General features: G+C 43.0%; 1 long non-coding RNA gene across 1 annotated transcript; it reads left to right on the top strand.

Annotated features, from left to right (window-relative positions):
* Positions 1-14,796: 14,796 nt before the first annotated feature.
* LOC122808009 lies at positions 14,797-16,341 on the top strand. The gene is made up of 2 exons (XR_006365755.1): positions 14,797-14,882; positions 15,552-16,341. It is a non-coding gene; the product is annotated as an uncharacterized LOC122808009 (long non-coding RNA).
* Positions 16,342-16,598: the final 257 nt, after the last annotated feature.

Genomic DNA, 16,598 nt, shown 5'->3' on the forward strand with positions numbered 1-16,598 from the left:
CTTCTTTGAGGCAGTCACCAAAAGCCATAGATGAGGGTAAGGTGGTTCACACAGCCTATCTTGACCTTGCCAAAGCTTTCAACACCATCCCCCATTCTGGAATTATAGCTAAACTCACCAAACTAGGTATAAATCCCATCACAAGATGGGTTGCCAACTGGCTCACTGACAGAACATACACACTGTAAACGTTGCACACTCCAAATCTGACCTAAAACCAGTGACAAGTGGAGTACCACAGGGTTCAGTCCTGGGACCTCTCCTGTTTGGTATCTACTTCTCTGAAGTACAGGCTAACACAGAAGGCCTCTGGCTAACGAAGTTCACAGATGACTGCAAACTAGGAACCATAGTCGAGTCCCCAAATGATGTGGAAATCTTACAGAAGGGCCTCGCTGAGACAGATGCCTGGTGTCAGAGCCATGGCCTCAAGATCAATGCCAAAAAGTCATTGTCATCCCCTTTGGTAAAAACACTGCACCCATGAACTACTACATAGACAGCAGTCTACTTGACACCGAATGTGTGATAAGAGATCTTGGGACCCAGGTGGGCAGTAGTCTGTCCTTTGATAGTCACAGTGCCACAGTAGTCAGAAAGTCCTTCTATATGGCACACCTTATCATAAAAGGGTTCTCATCCACGAAAAAAGAGGTCATTGTTCCCCTCTACTCGACACTCATTAGACCCATTATAGAGTACAACGCCCTTTTTGAAATGTACCTCACAAGACATCTGCAGCAGCTGGAAAACAGAATAAATCAGGAATCAGAATTACCCTCACAAAGAGGATTACTGGCCTCAAACAGATGCCCTACACTGACCGTCTCAAAAAACTCCAGCTTTACTCCGTAGCATATCACCTACTCTGAGGTGATCTCTGCCTAACATATAAAGCTATGTCAAACCCAGAGCTGTTGGACATGCTATACCTAAAGAAATCCCAATCCCTCCAAGCTACACAGTCTAGGGACCTAAGCCTTGTCACCAAAATAAACAGGGCATGTTGAAGGGATAGATTCCTGTCCCAGAGACTTCCCATACTCTGGAACAGGCTACCCATCAATGTCAAGCAAAGTTCTTCATTAGCACTCTTCAAGAAAAATCTTGATGAGTGGGTGGGAAATAGGAAATACACCCTGGGGATCACTTCTGTGTCTCTGCTCGACAGTGGCACAGGAAAATAACTTTCTTGTGTGGCGTAAGCCAGGAACCTTGTTGGCTAGGCTTACATAGGCCCTCGGGCTGATAGCCTAGTACCTGCCTATGAACCTATGAACCTAAGTCATGGCCTTAAGCTAAATGAAAAAAATGCGTAGGCATCCCATTTGGAAAAAACAAAACACCCACAAATTACCACATAGGTGGCAGCCCCCTTAATACAGAAGCGGTAATAAGAGATCTGGGGACCCAGGTAGATGGTAATCTCTCCTTTGACAATCATATTGCCAAAGTAGTTAGGAAATCCTTCTATGTGGCCCATCTAATTACTAAAGGGTTTGCATCTAGAAATAAAGAGGTTATAGTGCCCCTCTACTCGTCACTCATCAGAACCATCATAGAGTACAATGCCACATTTGGGATGTACCTCACAAGACACTTCCAACAGCTGGAGAGACCACAAAAGTACCTCACCAAGAGGATTACTGGCCTCAAACATATGTCCCATGCAGCCTAACTGACAAAACTCCGGCTGTACTCAGTGGCATATCGCTTACTCAGAGGTGATCTCTGCCTGACTTACAAAGCCATGTCCAACTCAGAATTGATGGACATGCTCCACCTAAAGAAATCCAAGTCACTGCGAGCCACACGGACTAGTGAGCTAAACCTCACCACAACAATAAATGGAACATGTTGGAGGGATAGATTCCTGTCACAGAGACTTCCCATGCTTTGGAACAAAATTCCAAACTACATTAGGCAGAGCCCCTCACTAACACTCTTCAAGAGAAATCGTGACGAGTGGATGGGTAACTTGACAGAGGATCAGTTAATTAATCAATGGGGTGGCGAAAGCTGACACACTCTGGCTAGGCTTATAAATGCCCTTGGGCAGATAGCCTAGTACCTACCTATGAACCTATGAATCTTACCACCCCGCACTCTATGTCCTAGGTAGGAGACCTCTGCCATACCCACCTGATATTTCCTGGGTTTAATGGTCAACCCTGCACTCTGTAGTCTGCCCAGCACCTCTCTGACATGCTAAAGGTGCTCTTGCCAGGAATGGCTGTAGAGGGCATTATCATCTAGGTACGCAAGGGCAAAATCTTCTGCTCTTGCTAGGATATGATCTACCAGCCTCTGGAAAGATACTCGGGCATTTTTCATCCCAAAGGGCATCTTTGTGAGCTCATACAAGTCAGAAGGAGTCACAGATGCTGACTTCTCTCTAGCACTGGGAGTCAAAGGCACCTGCCAGTAACCCTTGGTAAGATCAATGGTGGTGAGATACTTAGCCCCACCAAGCTGCTCTAGGGCTTCATCTGTCCTAGACATGGGGTAAGCATTTGACTCTGTGTAACTAATTTCCTGTAGTCCACATAAAACCTTGTGCTGCCATCCTACTTTGGTAGCAGCACCACTGGAGATGCCCAGGGACTGCTGGACTCCTGAATTACCCCTAGTTCCAACATTTCCTGTATCTCCTCCCTTAGAGTCTGTTTGACTTTCTCAGGCATCCTATAAAGGGCCTCCTTAATAAGCCTTTGGGGTCTTGTATCCACATGGTGCAACACCAAGTGGGTGCACACTGATTTCTCAGTGAACATGTCCCCATACTCCTGTACCACTGCTCAGATTTCTAGAACCTGTGTAGGAGATAGTTGCTGGGACATTGCTACCCCTTCCACTGAGGAGTCAATCCAAGCTTCACTGAGGAGATCAGTCGCCAGATCTCTCTCAGATACCGCCTGCAATCTACTGAAAATACTCAGCACAAGAGCCTCCCTATCATGGTATGGTTTCATCATGTTAACATAGGTTCATAGGTTCATAGGTTGGTACTAGGCTATCAGCCCTAGGGCCTATACAAGTTTAGCCATATAATTCCCTGGATATTTCTTCCCACAATATTTACTTCTCTGGACCCCTGTCTAGCAGGGCGTCTGACATGATCCCCAGGGTGAATTTCCTATCTCCCATCCAATCATCAAGATTCCTTTTGAAGAGGGCCAATGAGGCGCTTTGCTTGACATGTATGGGCAGTCTATTCCAGAGTATGGGGAGTCTCTGGTTCAGGAACCTATCCCTCCAGCATGTTTTGTTCATTGTGATGACAAGGTTTAGATCCCTGGAGTGTGTGGCTCCGAGGGATTGGGATTTCTTTAAGTGGAGCATGCCCAACAGCTCAGGGTTTGACATGGCCTTGTATGTTAAGCAGAGATTGCCTCTGAGTAGATGATATGCCACAGAGTATAGCTGGAGTTTTTTTAGACAGTCAGCATAGGGCATCTGCTTAAGGCCTGTGATTCTTTTAGTGAGGTATTTCTTTGGTCTTTCCAGCTGTTGCAGATGTCTTGTGAGGTACATACCAAATGAGGCATTATACTCTATAATGGGTCTAATGAGGGATGAGTACAGTGGGACAATGTCCTCCTTTTTTCTGGATGAAAAGCCCTTAGTGATGAGGTGTGCCACATAGAAGGAGTTCCTGACTGTTGTGGGGATGTGGTTATCGAAAGTGAGACAACTTTCCACCTGTGTCCCTAAGTCTCTTATCACACTTTCAATGTTTAGTGTACTGCTACCTATGTGGTAATTCATGGGTACATGTTTTTTTCCAAAGGGGATAACTATACATTTCTTGGCATTAAGCTTGAGCCCATAGCTCTGGCACCACGCATCTGTTTCTGTAAGGCCCTTTTTTAGAATATCCACATCATTTGGGGATTCAATAATGGCTCCCAGTTTGCAGTCATCTGCAAACTTTGTTAGCCAGAGTCCCTTAGTGTTGGCCTGTACTTCAGAGAAGTAGATGCCAAACAAGAGTGGTCCCAGGACTGAACCCTGAGGTACTCCACTTGTCACTTGTCTGGAGTTGGATTTGGAGTTGGCTACTTTTACAGTCTGGGTTCTGTCAGTAAGCCAGTTGGCAACCCATCGAGTGACATAGGGATTTATGCCCAGCTTAGCAAGTTTATCTATGATTCCAGAGTGGGGGATGGTGTCAAAGGGCTTGGCGAGGTCCAGATAGGCTGTGTGGACTGCCTTACCCTTATCCACAGCTCTGGAGACTGATTCAAAGAAGTCAATCAGATTCAGGAGACAAGATCGGCCCTTCATAAACCCAAACTGGGTGGGGTCCAGTGTTTGAAGGTTGCCAATGTCTTTGTTTATAAGTTCCATGATAATGTGTTCCATGCTCTTACAGACCCAGGCTTGTCAGACTGATGGGACTCCTTGTGGAGTGGGATAGCTGTAGCTGTGTGCCACTTGGTGGGCACGAAGCCTGAGGTGAGGCTATGATTAAACATGACACTTAGGTGAGGTTCCAGTTCATTTGGTAGTTCATGTAGTACATAGCCTGGGATGTCATCTGGTCCCATGGATGCTGTATTCTTAGCTTTGGAGAGTGCAGTTTCTACCTGTGTGGCCGTGATTACCGGAATTTGGCAATCTTTTGGTATTGAGATGGGCCCTTTAGGGGGTGAGAGGCGGGTGAAGTTGGCACTAAATTGATCTGCCAGGATATTGGCAATATCCTTGGGATCAGTATATTTAATGCCATTCTGTTGTAGCTCAGAGCAGATCTAAGCATTGCCATTTAGATTATTGACATAACTATAGAATGCCTTGTGGTTGTCTTTGGAATCTTTGGCAATTTTATTTTCGTAACTAGCTTTTGAGGATTTTATGAGGGATCTCAGCTTCTTACTGAGGCTGGTGAGGGTGTTTTTTGCATCCTGGGATTTTCCTCTTTTCTGCAACAGTTTCTTCCTTCTGTTGTATAGTTTGTTTATAGCAGGGGACCACTAGATTGGCTTCCTTTTTTTGGAGAAAAGCATCTTGGTTCTATTTTGGATGGCACGATTCATGCACGAGTGGATGTGCTCGGACAGTGCCTTAGTGTAGGATTCTGCAGTCGAACTTTCAGATCCCGTCTGCATGGGTGTCGTGAAGTTATTCACTTCTGACTTCAGTAGCATGAAGTTGGCTTTGGAGAAGTTTTTTAAGGAGGTTTCCTTACTGGGGGGTGGGGGTGGGATGTGGATGTCAAAGGTGATTTGCTTATGGTCAGACCTGACCAATGAGGGGGTGACCACTGGTGTGGAGCATCTATCTCCCATGTTGGTAATGACCAGGTCTAGGATATTAGAGCCCCTGGTGGGACAATGGATTAGTTGATCCAGGGCGTTGGAATTTATGAATTCCATGAACCATTGGGAAAAGGAGTTGGTACCCAAGTAGTTTTCCCAGTTAATGGCAGGGTAGTTGAAATCACCCAGTATTAGGTTGTTTGCTTGTATCTTAACATTTGCCAGTATGTTTAGAAAGGTGTAATGAGAATCTTGGGGCATGGTGGGGGATCTGTAGCAAGCTACACTTTGGATTGCAGTCTTACCTAGTGCTAGTTGCACCTGGAGAATTTCAGATGCATTGTGTTGGGCAAGTAGCCTGGAGGTATGAATATCCTTGGTGAATATGGACACTCCTCCACCTTTAGTGTTTCGGTCTTGGTTTTGTGGCCGAAAAGTGTGGTAAGAGTTGTAGCCTGGTATTGCAGGGGTGCTCTCTGGAGCCTTGAACCAGGTCTCAGCTGCTGCACAGATATCGATGTTCTCCATTTTTAGGAGTGCCTCGAGAAAGTGCATTTTGAGGTTTAGACTTCTAGCATTGAGTAGCATTACCTTCAAATTTTGCATGCTTGTATCTATTACGGTGGTGGTTTTATTCTTTGAACCTTGCCTAAAAAAAGGCACTATAGGGGTGACAAGAGCTTTAGCCAGTAACCTGAATCCCAGGGGTGACAGGTGCAGACCATCTCTGGCAAAGCATTGTGGTTTGTCGATCATGTCTTCCCAGGCAGACAGATACTGAATCCCCTTTGAATGATACCAGAAGCTTAGCCAATTGTTGAAGTCAATCATTTTGTCCTTATACTGTGGTATAATTCTGGGCGAAGGCAGGATGCTACTCAGGGCTAGGATCATACCTGCCTGGGCCACATGATCCAAGAGCTCTTCCATGTCTCTTTTCATGTAGTCCAGGGAGGTACGTCTAAAGTAATTCACTCCAGCATGGACAATGATAGAGTCTTATTTGTACTTGTTGTGGAGTGACTTGAGTGCATGCGTGATATGGCGGATCCTGGCATCTGACAGGCAGCTGACTGTAATTTTCTCCTTGTTCAGCCTGGTGAGTCGGACATCAGTGTGCCTGACTATAGAGTCACCTATGACTAAAGTGGTGGGTACATTGTCTTGCTTTAGGGGCTGTTGTTGGGTGGCACACTGGTGTTGTGAGCTATGTGTCACTTTGGTTGTGACTGGTATTTGTTTGTGTTTCAGCTTCGGAGGTCCTTGTACAATTTGTGCTCCTGCTTTCTGCCTAGCAGTTCTACCATGTAGTTAACATCACTGGCCTTCCTTACCACCTTGTAGGGTCCCTCCCAAGCTGCCTGCAGCTTGTTGTGTCTGACAAGAATGCGAACCATTACCTGCTGTCCTACAGCATACTCTCTAGCTTGAGCATTCCTGTCATACCAGACCTTTTTCTGCTGTTGGGTTACTGCCAGGTTCCCTTGGGACAAGCCCATGAGTTCCCTGAGCCTTGTTCTGAGGTTTAGGACATATGCCACAACAGACTCCATGTGGGATTCACACCATCCCACTCATCTCAAATTAAATCTAGAGATCCCCTCACCTTATGCCCATACAACAACTCAAAGGGTGAAAAACCTGTGGATGCCTGGGGAACCTCTCTGTAAGCAAACAACAGATGGGGCAAATATTTGTCCCACTCCCTCTTAAACTGGTCTCCAAATGCCTCTAGCAAAGTCTTGAGTGTAGAGTTTAACCTCTCAACAAGGCCATTAGTCTGGGGATGGTAGGGGGTGGTCTTTAGAAGCTTCACCACACAGTACTTTCACAGACAAGCCAGCAGGTCTGACATGAAATTGGCACCTCTGTCAATCAATATTTCTTTTGGGAAACCTATCCTGCTAAAAATCTCTAACAAAGCATTTGCCACCTTTTCTGCCTCAATGGAGGACAGAGCCACTGCCTTAGGGTATCTGGTAGCATAACCTGCTACCACTAGGATATACTTTTTCCCTGTGGAACTTGGGATACTCAGATGCCCAACAATATCTACAGCTACCCTCTGAAATGGCTTCTCAATCACAGGCAAAGTCATCAAAGGAGCTTTCACCTTCTCTCCTGCCTTGCCTACCTTTTGGCACTACTCACAGGTCCTGCAGTACCCTGCTACATCTCTGGAAATCCCAAGCCAATAGACGTTCTGCATACTGCGTCTCTTTGTACATTTTATGCCCATATGAACTGCAAAGGGAATATCATGGGCTATGGCTGGAAGTGCCAGCTGGTAGACTCTGGACACAATTAATTGCTGTATTCTCTCACCCTCTAGCCCTCCCTCAGGGGTCCACTCTGTATACAGTAACCCTTTGTCTCAGTATACAGATTCCCATTTCCCTTGAGAATCAGGTGCTTCATTAGCTACCTCTCTCAGGCCTTGTAATGTAGGGTCTAAGAGCTGAGCCTGTATCAACTCTCTCTTTGTAACCCTTCCTAGCTCCCCTTCCACAGGAAGTCTGGCATCCTCTGACAGCAGTGCCTCACTGTCAGCCTGGGTACTACTACTCACCTCTGCCTTGCAGTCATTCTATCCAAGGGAACATCAGTACCGACAAGCAGCTGTGGCTCACCTTAAGTCTCACTGCTACAGGGTAGCTTCATCTCTGAAGTAACCACCTCACCAGTCCTGGCTGCAAGTGTGCGGTGTGTCTGGGTCTCCCCCAGGCTATCAGTCCCACATGCTTGTCTCCAAGCCTGACTGCAAGTAACTGCATGAACACATCGTACTGCATTATCAAAATCATTCCCTATCAGGACACCTGCAGGGTGGTAGTTTGGTACCCTTGTTATCTAAAGACAACCTACTGTTGGCATGTTGTCATTCCCACTTACTGGCTCTCCCATCTTTCATTCCCCACCTTGCTCCTGTGGACACCTATATACTACATGGCCCCACTGGATACATTTAAAACATTTAACCCTAGGTCCTGGACATGTACCTGGACTAGTGGCTTCCCCTGCTACTGGAATATTGTGTTGGGGCAGTCTGGGCTGCCCACCATGGGTTCCCTTAAACCCATGAGGAGCACTGGGTATCCCTTTCCTGTGCAGGGATGCCCTGCTTGCTAAGTATAGGTTTCCCTTCTTCCCCAACTCATCTACAGTAAGGCATTCTCTATCAGCTAACCAGATTTTCATGTCCTGAGGCAAAGTGCTAAGGGCTTGTTCCCTCACCAAAAGGTCTGCCAGCCCTTCAAAGGTGGTGACCTGACATCCACTCACCCACATATGAAAATAAGTGCTTATTTCAGCAACATATTCACACACACTTTCATCTGACTTGCATCCATGGTCACAAAACTTTTTCCTATAAGTTTCAAGTGTTAACTTAAAAAATTCTAGCAAACAATTCTTTACAACATTATCATTTAAGTAGTTATTATCAGACAGTTTGGACATTACAGTTACAGCTTTACTATGGAATAAGAGGGTCAGGAACCATACCCAGAACCCTTGGTCAACATTATACTGTTTACATACCCTCTCAAACATATGAATGAAACTATCAAAATTATCCCCCTATGTAAATTGTGGTAGAAATTTGCTGATGTTTTTTGCTTCTGGGGGTTCAGTTACTCCCTTCCCCATTACCTCCTTCTCCTCAGCTTCCAGGCATAGCAGTTACTCATTTTCCTCAATTTCCAGATGCCTCAGTCTCTCTGCTGCTTCTATTTCCAAAGGCTTGACCACCAGCTCAAGTCTCTTTATCTCCAGACAGAATTTTAAGTCCTCTGTAGAACAGTTGAGCTGTCCATTTTCTGAGAGTTGTACATCTCCATGGCCAGTCTGATTGTCCTCCTGATTGCTGTTCTCTGATGCAGCTGCGACTAAAACTACAATCATGTCCACTTTAGTCAGGTTGGCATGCACCTGTCCTTTAGCCTGCCACATCTCAGCCAACTGGCTCCTTGTCAGCTTGCCATACTCCTCTGCTGACAAGCTTCCTGCTCTCCCTGACTAACTAAACTAACAAAAAAAAATAAAACAATTTTGATACAAACTATGAATACTCACTGTGTAGCTGATTAAGAGCACAAGCACTTTCAGTGATTACTGTACACAAGCTACAGGAATTCAATATCCACACCACTACAAAGCAATGAATATGTGATGTGGCTATCTCACCACTATCAACCAATTAATATGTGATGTGGCTATCCCACCACTGCCAAACAATTAATATGTAACACCCCTGCACTGGTCCAGTAATCCAGGAGCCTTAATCCTCACCACTAGTACCAGTGAGGGACATGCACATTGGGAAGATGACAAGTACACACACAGTAAAGTATAATTTCCCTTAACAGCACACAGAGATCACAGTCAGTATGTGGCTGGTTTCTTTCTCTCTCTCTCCAGATCCCCAGTAGGACTCCTCACTGGCACAACTATAGGGTTAAGATCTCAGCCAAGTGGTCAAGCCAAAACCTCCAGCACCCTCTCTGTCCAACCAGTGCTTCTTGGCTCTGCCCAAATACATGACACACACACACTTTGAGATTTGATTTACATACAAACACACAGGCACTCCTTGGGAAGGCTGGCACAGGTTCACTAGCTATACCCCCTTCTGCCCAGACTATAAAGTAGAAATTACTGCCACCAACCACTACTTATCAGCTACTATAAGACTCTTCCCAAAGGGTGACAAATTCTACTGTGTAATGTTATTATTATCCAAATGGTAAGTGTGTCCATGACTTTAAGACTATTTAAGAGTGGCCTGTACAGTGTCACCAAATACAAATGCAAGTACTCTAAGAGCTTAAATATCTCTAAACAAAACTAGCCACAATTCAAAGGTTTAAATATATTTAATAATAATAAAAGCACAAGACAATACTCAATAATTCAACACAATGACAACAGAGTTCAGAATCATAGGAAATACTTTAAAACAACATTGCAGGACAGTCTCACATAAATACAGAAAACATCTATACTATTCTTGTTATATTCCTATCTATCTCTAAGCAATTTCTACTTATTTTCTTGAGGTTTTGTAAGTTAACTCTGTATATTTCAGCTACTACTATTAAAACATACATTTGTACAGGCATATAGTTTACGTCTATTTCTATTCTTTCCTAGTAGGATACACTGTTGTTACATTCTTGAAGCTCAGTACCTAACAAACAGTTCAGCACATACTTCTGCACCAGTAGTTTAATGTACACATAGCATATATTTTTCTTACATTTGTAAGACAAGTATAGAAACCATATTACTACTCACAAATAACATATAATTATTCACAAAATCCCAGCTGGGTGGGCTGGCAGCCTTCACAAATACATTTTTCTTTCTTGCTAAGTTTATTACATTTTTTATCTGGTTACATTATTTGTGCATACTGATATTTTCTCCATGAGATTGCATCTGACCTCTCAACCCGCCATAATTTTCAGGAACATCCCTGTTTTTGACTCAAATTTTAGTTCTGTTCTTGTTAATCCCTCCTAAAACTGATGTCTTTGGAAAAAAGGTGGTAAATCACCATTAATAAATTGTGACAATAATTAGAGTTATGGATTTCCTTTAATTTGAAAAATGTATATTAATTCACGTTCTGTTATTTTTGTTATTACTGATTTATTTCTGGATTTGTCCCTTATTCTGTTAAGATTTGTCCCTGGTTCATTGAGGGCTATGGATGGGCTGTTCAGCCTACTTAACTTGTTAAAAAGTAACATAAACATTATAGCTTGCTGATTGACAACTAGTTTTCTACAAGGTTGTTCTTCTGATGCTGAAATGTTGTTTCTGTAAATGCATATTTTGTACCTCCCTAAAAAAGTGCCCTTTTCTTTTGCATAGTACTGTGTCCCCTATGTTTAAGCCATTGTACACAGGAAGGATAAAGGTTGCTATTCCCCTTTCACAGAGCTGTAAGGCTTACTTGCCTATCCAAAAGTAAATTAAACTGTTTAGATTAACTTAAGCAAACCTTTGAAACAAGGCACACGGGCTTCTACTTTCTGGGTGAGGACATAACTTTTATAGTAAAATATGTGTGAAGTAGCACTAGATAAAGAAGGTTTATTAAAGGAAAATTCTACCTTCACTTGCAGTTTAACTATATAACAACATATCTTTTTTTCTTATGCATTTAAATAGTTGAAGGAAATAACTGGAGTGGCTTTCTTTGGGAGTGACATGTGGGTGTGGCTCATTTAGGGCTTTTTCTTGAGTATGGTGTGGGTTGGGCTTAAGGAACACTGGAACAGTACTTCACCTAGGGTGCCATTTCAGCTAAAGCCAGCCGTGTGTGTGAGATGACAGTGCTTCACAGTCCTACCATTCTATCTTAATGGCATGAGAAAACACCACCACTTTCTTATGCCTAGCATGACTCAAATAAAGAGGACTTAAAATATATTCTGGGAACAAGGAATGAAAGCAATGGAGGCAGGTCCAATCATCCATTTTGTGGAAAACACATTAAATTGTAAACGAAGCAGATGGAGTGACTTTGAGGCATAAACATAGCTCAGAAAAGTAAAATACAATTAAAAAAAAGCATACTTTTTAAGTTCTAAGATAGACTTTTCTTTCAAGACGTTTTGATCACAAATTTCACAATGCGAATAACACAAGTCTCAAGGCCAACGCCATCAGCACATGGGCACTGGAACCCTAGAGCGAGGGGGACCCCCTACACTTTTACAGCTGCAAGATCTGTCAGGAAGAAGTGGAGTTTTCATGCTAACATGGAATCACATGCATTAAAAGAGGACCCACGCATCACATACTAACGCAGAAGTTAAACTAGCTGGACGGTAACTAAACTTGCTGTGTTACAGGAGTTATGCTGCAGTTGTTCCAGTCATGCTGGTAAGGAGAGTTTTGTTTGTGTTATGCTGCTGCTGTTGTGGTCATGCTGGTAAGGAGAGTTTTGTTAGTGCTGATAGTTGCCCCGATCATTGCTGCCCAACTAGCTGTAGCTGTGAGTGTTACAGGAGTTATGCTGCCACTGTTCCAGATTATGCTGCCCCACCAAGTGCTGATAGTTGTCCAGATCATTGCTGCCATGCCTGCACTATTGTTGCCAGAGAATTTGTGTGTGTGCACCTGCCAGAGAGTGTGGGTGGGTGGGTGGGTGTCTGGTGTCTGCATCTGCCAGTGAGTGTGTGTCTCTGCATTTGCCAGTGGGGGGTGTGAGTGTCTGCATTTGCCAGTGGGGGTGTGTGAGTGGGTGGGTGGGTGTCTGCAACTGCCTGTGAGTAAGTGGGTGGGTGTCTGCATCTGCCTGTGTGTGAGTGGGCGGGTGGGTGTCTGCATCTGCCTGTGTGTGAGTGGGTGGGTGTCTGTATCTGCCTGTGAGTGAGTGGGTGGGTGGGTGTCTACATCTGTCTTTAATGTGGAATTATTTAGATGACTTACTTCTGCAGAGATTTGCATCTTTACTGATATTGGTGGATTGTAATGACAGAAGTTTTAGTGACCTTTTGTGGCTGACATTTTCTGAAATGGGTAGTTTTGTCATTATTGGTGCATACATTTTGTCTCATTGCTTACTAGAAGACTGTTCAAAACTATAAATTTAAAATACATTCAAACAAGTGGCGCTGTATTATACAAGGAATATAATTTAATACAATCAGGAAGGTTTATCAAAGAACACATACATGTATGCATGTCCCTAAAAATGTGTAAGGAGCCTATGGTTTGAAAACAGCCCAAAGGTAAGCTTAGTCCTCCTCTGGCCAGATGCAAAATGAGTGTGGGTTTTCATGCCATTTCAAAGAATGTGAGTTTCAAGGGCAGAGGAGTTTACTGCTCATGGTAAGTCTGTTTTCATTGCGAGACAGTATTTCTTGTTTAGCAAATGGCTCAGTGTTTGTATGAAACTCAAGTGCTTATGATTATTTAAGTTTTGCAATCCTCATAAATTTGCCAAAAAATCACACATATGAGGAACAGACCAAAAATATGACACAAAATCAGGGGCAGTCAAACATATGCTCTGATCTCTCAACCTCTTAGGGCAAGAATCTGGAGAAAGTGTGAAAGGCTCAAAATCATGGTCCAGTTTTAAGCTTTACTCTTATCACCAAAACAATGGATGAAGGTAAAACAGTTCACACCACATTACCTTGACCTGACCAAGCCTTTCGACAAAATCCCCTACTCTCAGGTGTAGTACAAAAGATAAATAATGTAGGAGCAAACACTTACATCACTAGCTGGATTTCCAACTTGCTCACAGGATGCAGGAGATCAAAATAGGGAATGAGACCAGTGACCAGTGGAGTCCCCCAGGGTTCTGTGCTGAGACATTTTCTGTTTGGCATATACAGTTCAAAAGTAAAAGGAAATACCAAAGGGCTTTGTTCAATTAAGTTTGAGATTACACAAGCTAGGAGCAGTTATTGAATCCCCAAATGTCTTTACCATCATGCAGGAAGGTTTGTCCTAAACAATAAACAATAGGTCTTGCATGGAACATCTCAAAGATTTATCACTATACTCAGTATCCTACAGAGTGCTTAAAGGTGATGTGTCTGGCATACAAGGCATCCTCTGACCTAATACAACTGGGCCTACTGAACATAAACAAGTCAAATGGCATCAGAAATACTCAGTCCCAGTATCTAAACTGAATGTTGTGGAGAGATGGATATATATCACATAGGCTATCACTGTTCCAGAACAGACTATCCATTCAAGTAAAACAAAACTCATCCCTGTCCATATTTAAATGCAATTTAGATCTAAGGATGGGTAATAGAAAATGTACTTCAGGATTGCCCCTCTTGTCGCTAATGCATGCAGGCAGTTCCTATATGCTGCATCCCTTACATGGGTCCTCTCAAAGGATCTATAGGATGATCACAGTTATTCTCACTAGGGCTAATATACAATTATCAGCCATGAGATAGGTAAGACCAATCAGGAAATGTTAATTCAAGCACCATAAGGGAAACTGGCTAAGCTTAAAATGTCCTCCAAGTGAACCTATGTTGTGGTAGTAAGTAGCTTTAAAAATTTGTCCTCTTGAGATCACTAAGTGCTCCTCTCAACCCTACCCCCCCCAAGTCTTCAACAGCTTCTGGTACCTCTGCATCTGCGTATTGAAACGTATTCATTTTTGCGTATTAGGAGCGTGTAAGATGCCTGGAGGAAAAGCTGGAGACTGGAAGAAATCTGAAAATACTTGTGAAAAACAGTAATGTTTGTGCGTGCAACGGGAATGGGAAATTTCTTCTGAAATTGGAAAGCAGATAAATAAGGAAGGCTGCAGCCTAAGCGACCTCAGCTATGTGGGTGGGCTACAATGACCTTAAAAGTAAGCTAGGAACTGAGCAGTTTTGAACCTCTAAGATTCATCTCCTCGGGGTCACCCAGGTTTCTATAGTGAACTAACTGATGTCGGGTTGTGAAAGAAAAACTGTAAAATGTCTAGCACTGCCTCTGAAGGCAGCTTCCGGTAGTGAGATGTCATTTCCTAGCTAGTGTATAAAATCACTTGTGCGTCTCAGCGTTCCTCGTTTTACTTCGAGGAAATGATGACAATATTACAAAGTGCCGCGGTTCTTTACATTCTGCTCTGGATGTCACGTAAGAAACATATTTACAAATAACCTGCAAGGTTTAAAGATTTAAAATGATGGAGGAGACTGAAACAGTAACTGTAAGACAGGAGTATTTTAGTGCCCGAGAGTTTGTGTACTTTTTCGTCCAATTTGTGCAATTCAAATATTCCATAATTCATCTTTTTTTCCTACATGAGTGGTTTTGTGAAGGGATTAGTAATGCTGGTGTCACTAAAACTTTAGGCACTTTCCTCGGCTAAGGAACAATACTCTAACACAAAAATAAGATTACTGGCAAAGCAAAACATTGAATTAATAGTGCAAAATGATACATGTAATAGCGTCAATTGTAAATAATGCAGTATATTTCAGCACTTCAGTGGCTAAATGTTAAAAGCGAGTTATTCCGATCACAGCGCATTATATGCTACGGTTTAACTACGTTATGTACAAACCTAGCCATTGCTGGAAACATAACTAAATACGGAAGCTCACGGGTTTTCAGTCTTTTGTATAGAATGCAATGTTTCAAATAAGCGCTTTTTTGTAGTTTAAGTGTTTTGTACTTACTGTAAAATACCATATATCTCACCCGAATACAATATAACTTTTATATTTCACTGAATAAAATAATTAATTTCCAGCAAATTTTCTTGCCCTTTCTTAATCCTCGTCTTGTATTTACTGGACACAGGTCACTGCAGCTCCATCCTAGTTCAACAGTCGCCCAGGATACTTAACAAGAGACCCGGTGAATCGGCAGAGCTTTATTGCCATCAGGACAGCAGCTACCCCGACATGTACTGGTACCAACAGCCAGGGGGTCGCGGTGGGCTGAAGCTCATGACCTACTCCTATAGCACTGGCGATCCTACGGATGAAGACGAGTTTAAAGGCAGATTAAACACCACCCGGGAAGGAGCTCAGAAAGGCTGGCTCACCATCAAAAGCTTAAAAGTCACCGACACGGGATTGTATTTCTGCGCAGCAAGTATGCACAGCGACACAGCTCTGCTGAGTAGGATGCAGAAAACTCCCCCAAGCTGTTATTGTTACATCTTCTTGCAGTCTTTGCTACTCGGTTCTGTTTTTAACAAATACAAGCATTAACACTGATACCATCAATCTGGTAACAAAAGATTAACGGTACGAGACATTTAAGAAGGTCCCTCCTCTGGTCGAGTAATAGAGCTCCCCAGCATCCATTTCAGCACTGTGTCACTCTGACCAAGTAATTTAACTAGAGTGAAATCCAGGGTCGCCTCTGAAAAGAAGCTTGTGCTTAGCAGGTGTACTCTTAACAAATGAATGACATAAATGTTTGCTGCATGTCTTCGATGAAGTATATATAGTCGTAATTAAAAAAGCTGAATACTTATTAGATTAAAACAATTTAGGTGTTAAAAAAGTGACCGTATATATGACTGAATGCTGCTATGTGTAAATTTAAAATGACCAAATTAAAGTTTTATATACTGTAGGGACCTACGAGTGCATAGGAAAATGAATGTTTGATAAAAAAGTGATGGTTGTGAAAATGTACAGTACTGTTATGGCAGCTAGGTGTGTATGTGGGAGTATTCCCATGTTAGTGTCAAACATAGAGTTAGATAAGGGTATAGATTTAGTATTGATGGTGTGTTGTGTGTGTTCTGTGGCCTTGTGTCTTGTGAAGTGATACTATGAGGGAATTTTGTAGTGATATAATATGCCAAGTTGTGGCTGGGAACATGGGCTACAG

This window comes from Protopterus annectens, chromosome 8.part0, assembly GCF_019279795.1.
Source record: "Protopterus annectens isolate FY-2018-M chromosome 8.part0, PAN1.0, whole genome shotgun sequence".
Lineage (NCBI taxonomy): Eukaryota > Metazoa > Chordata > Ceratodontiformes > Protopteridae > Protopterus > Protopterus annectens.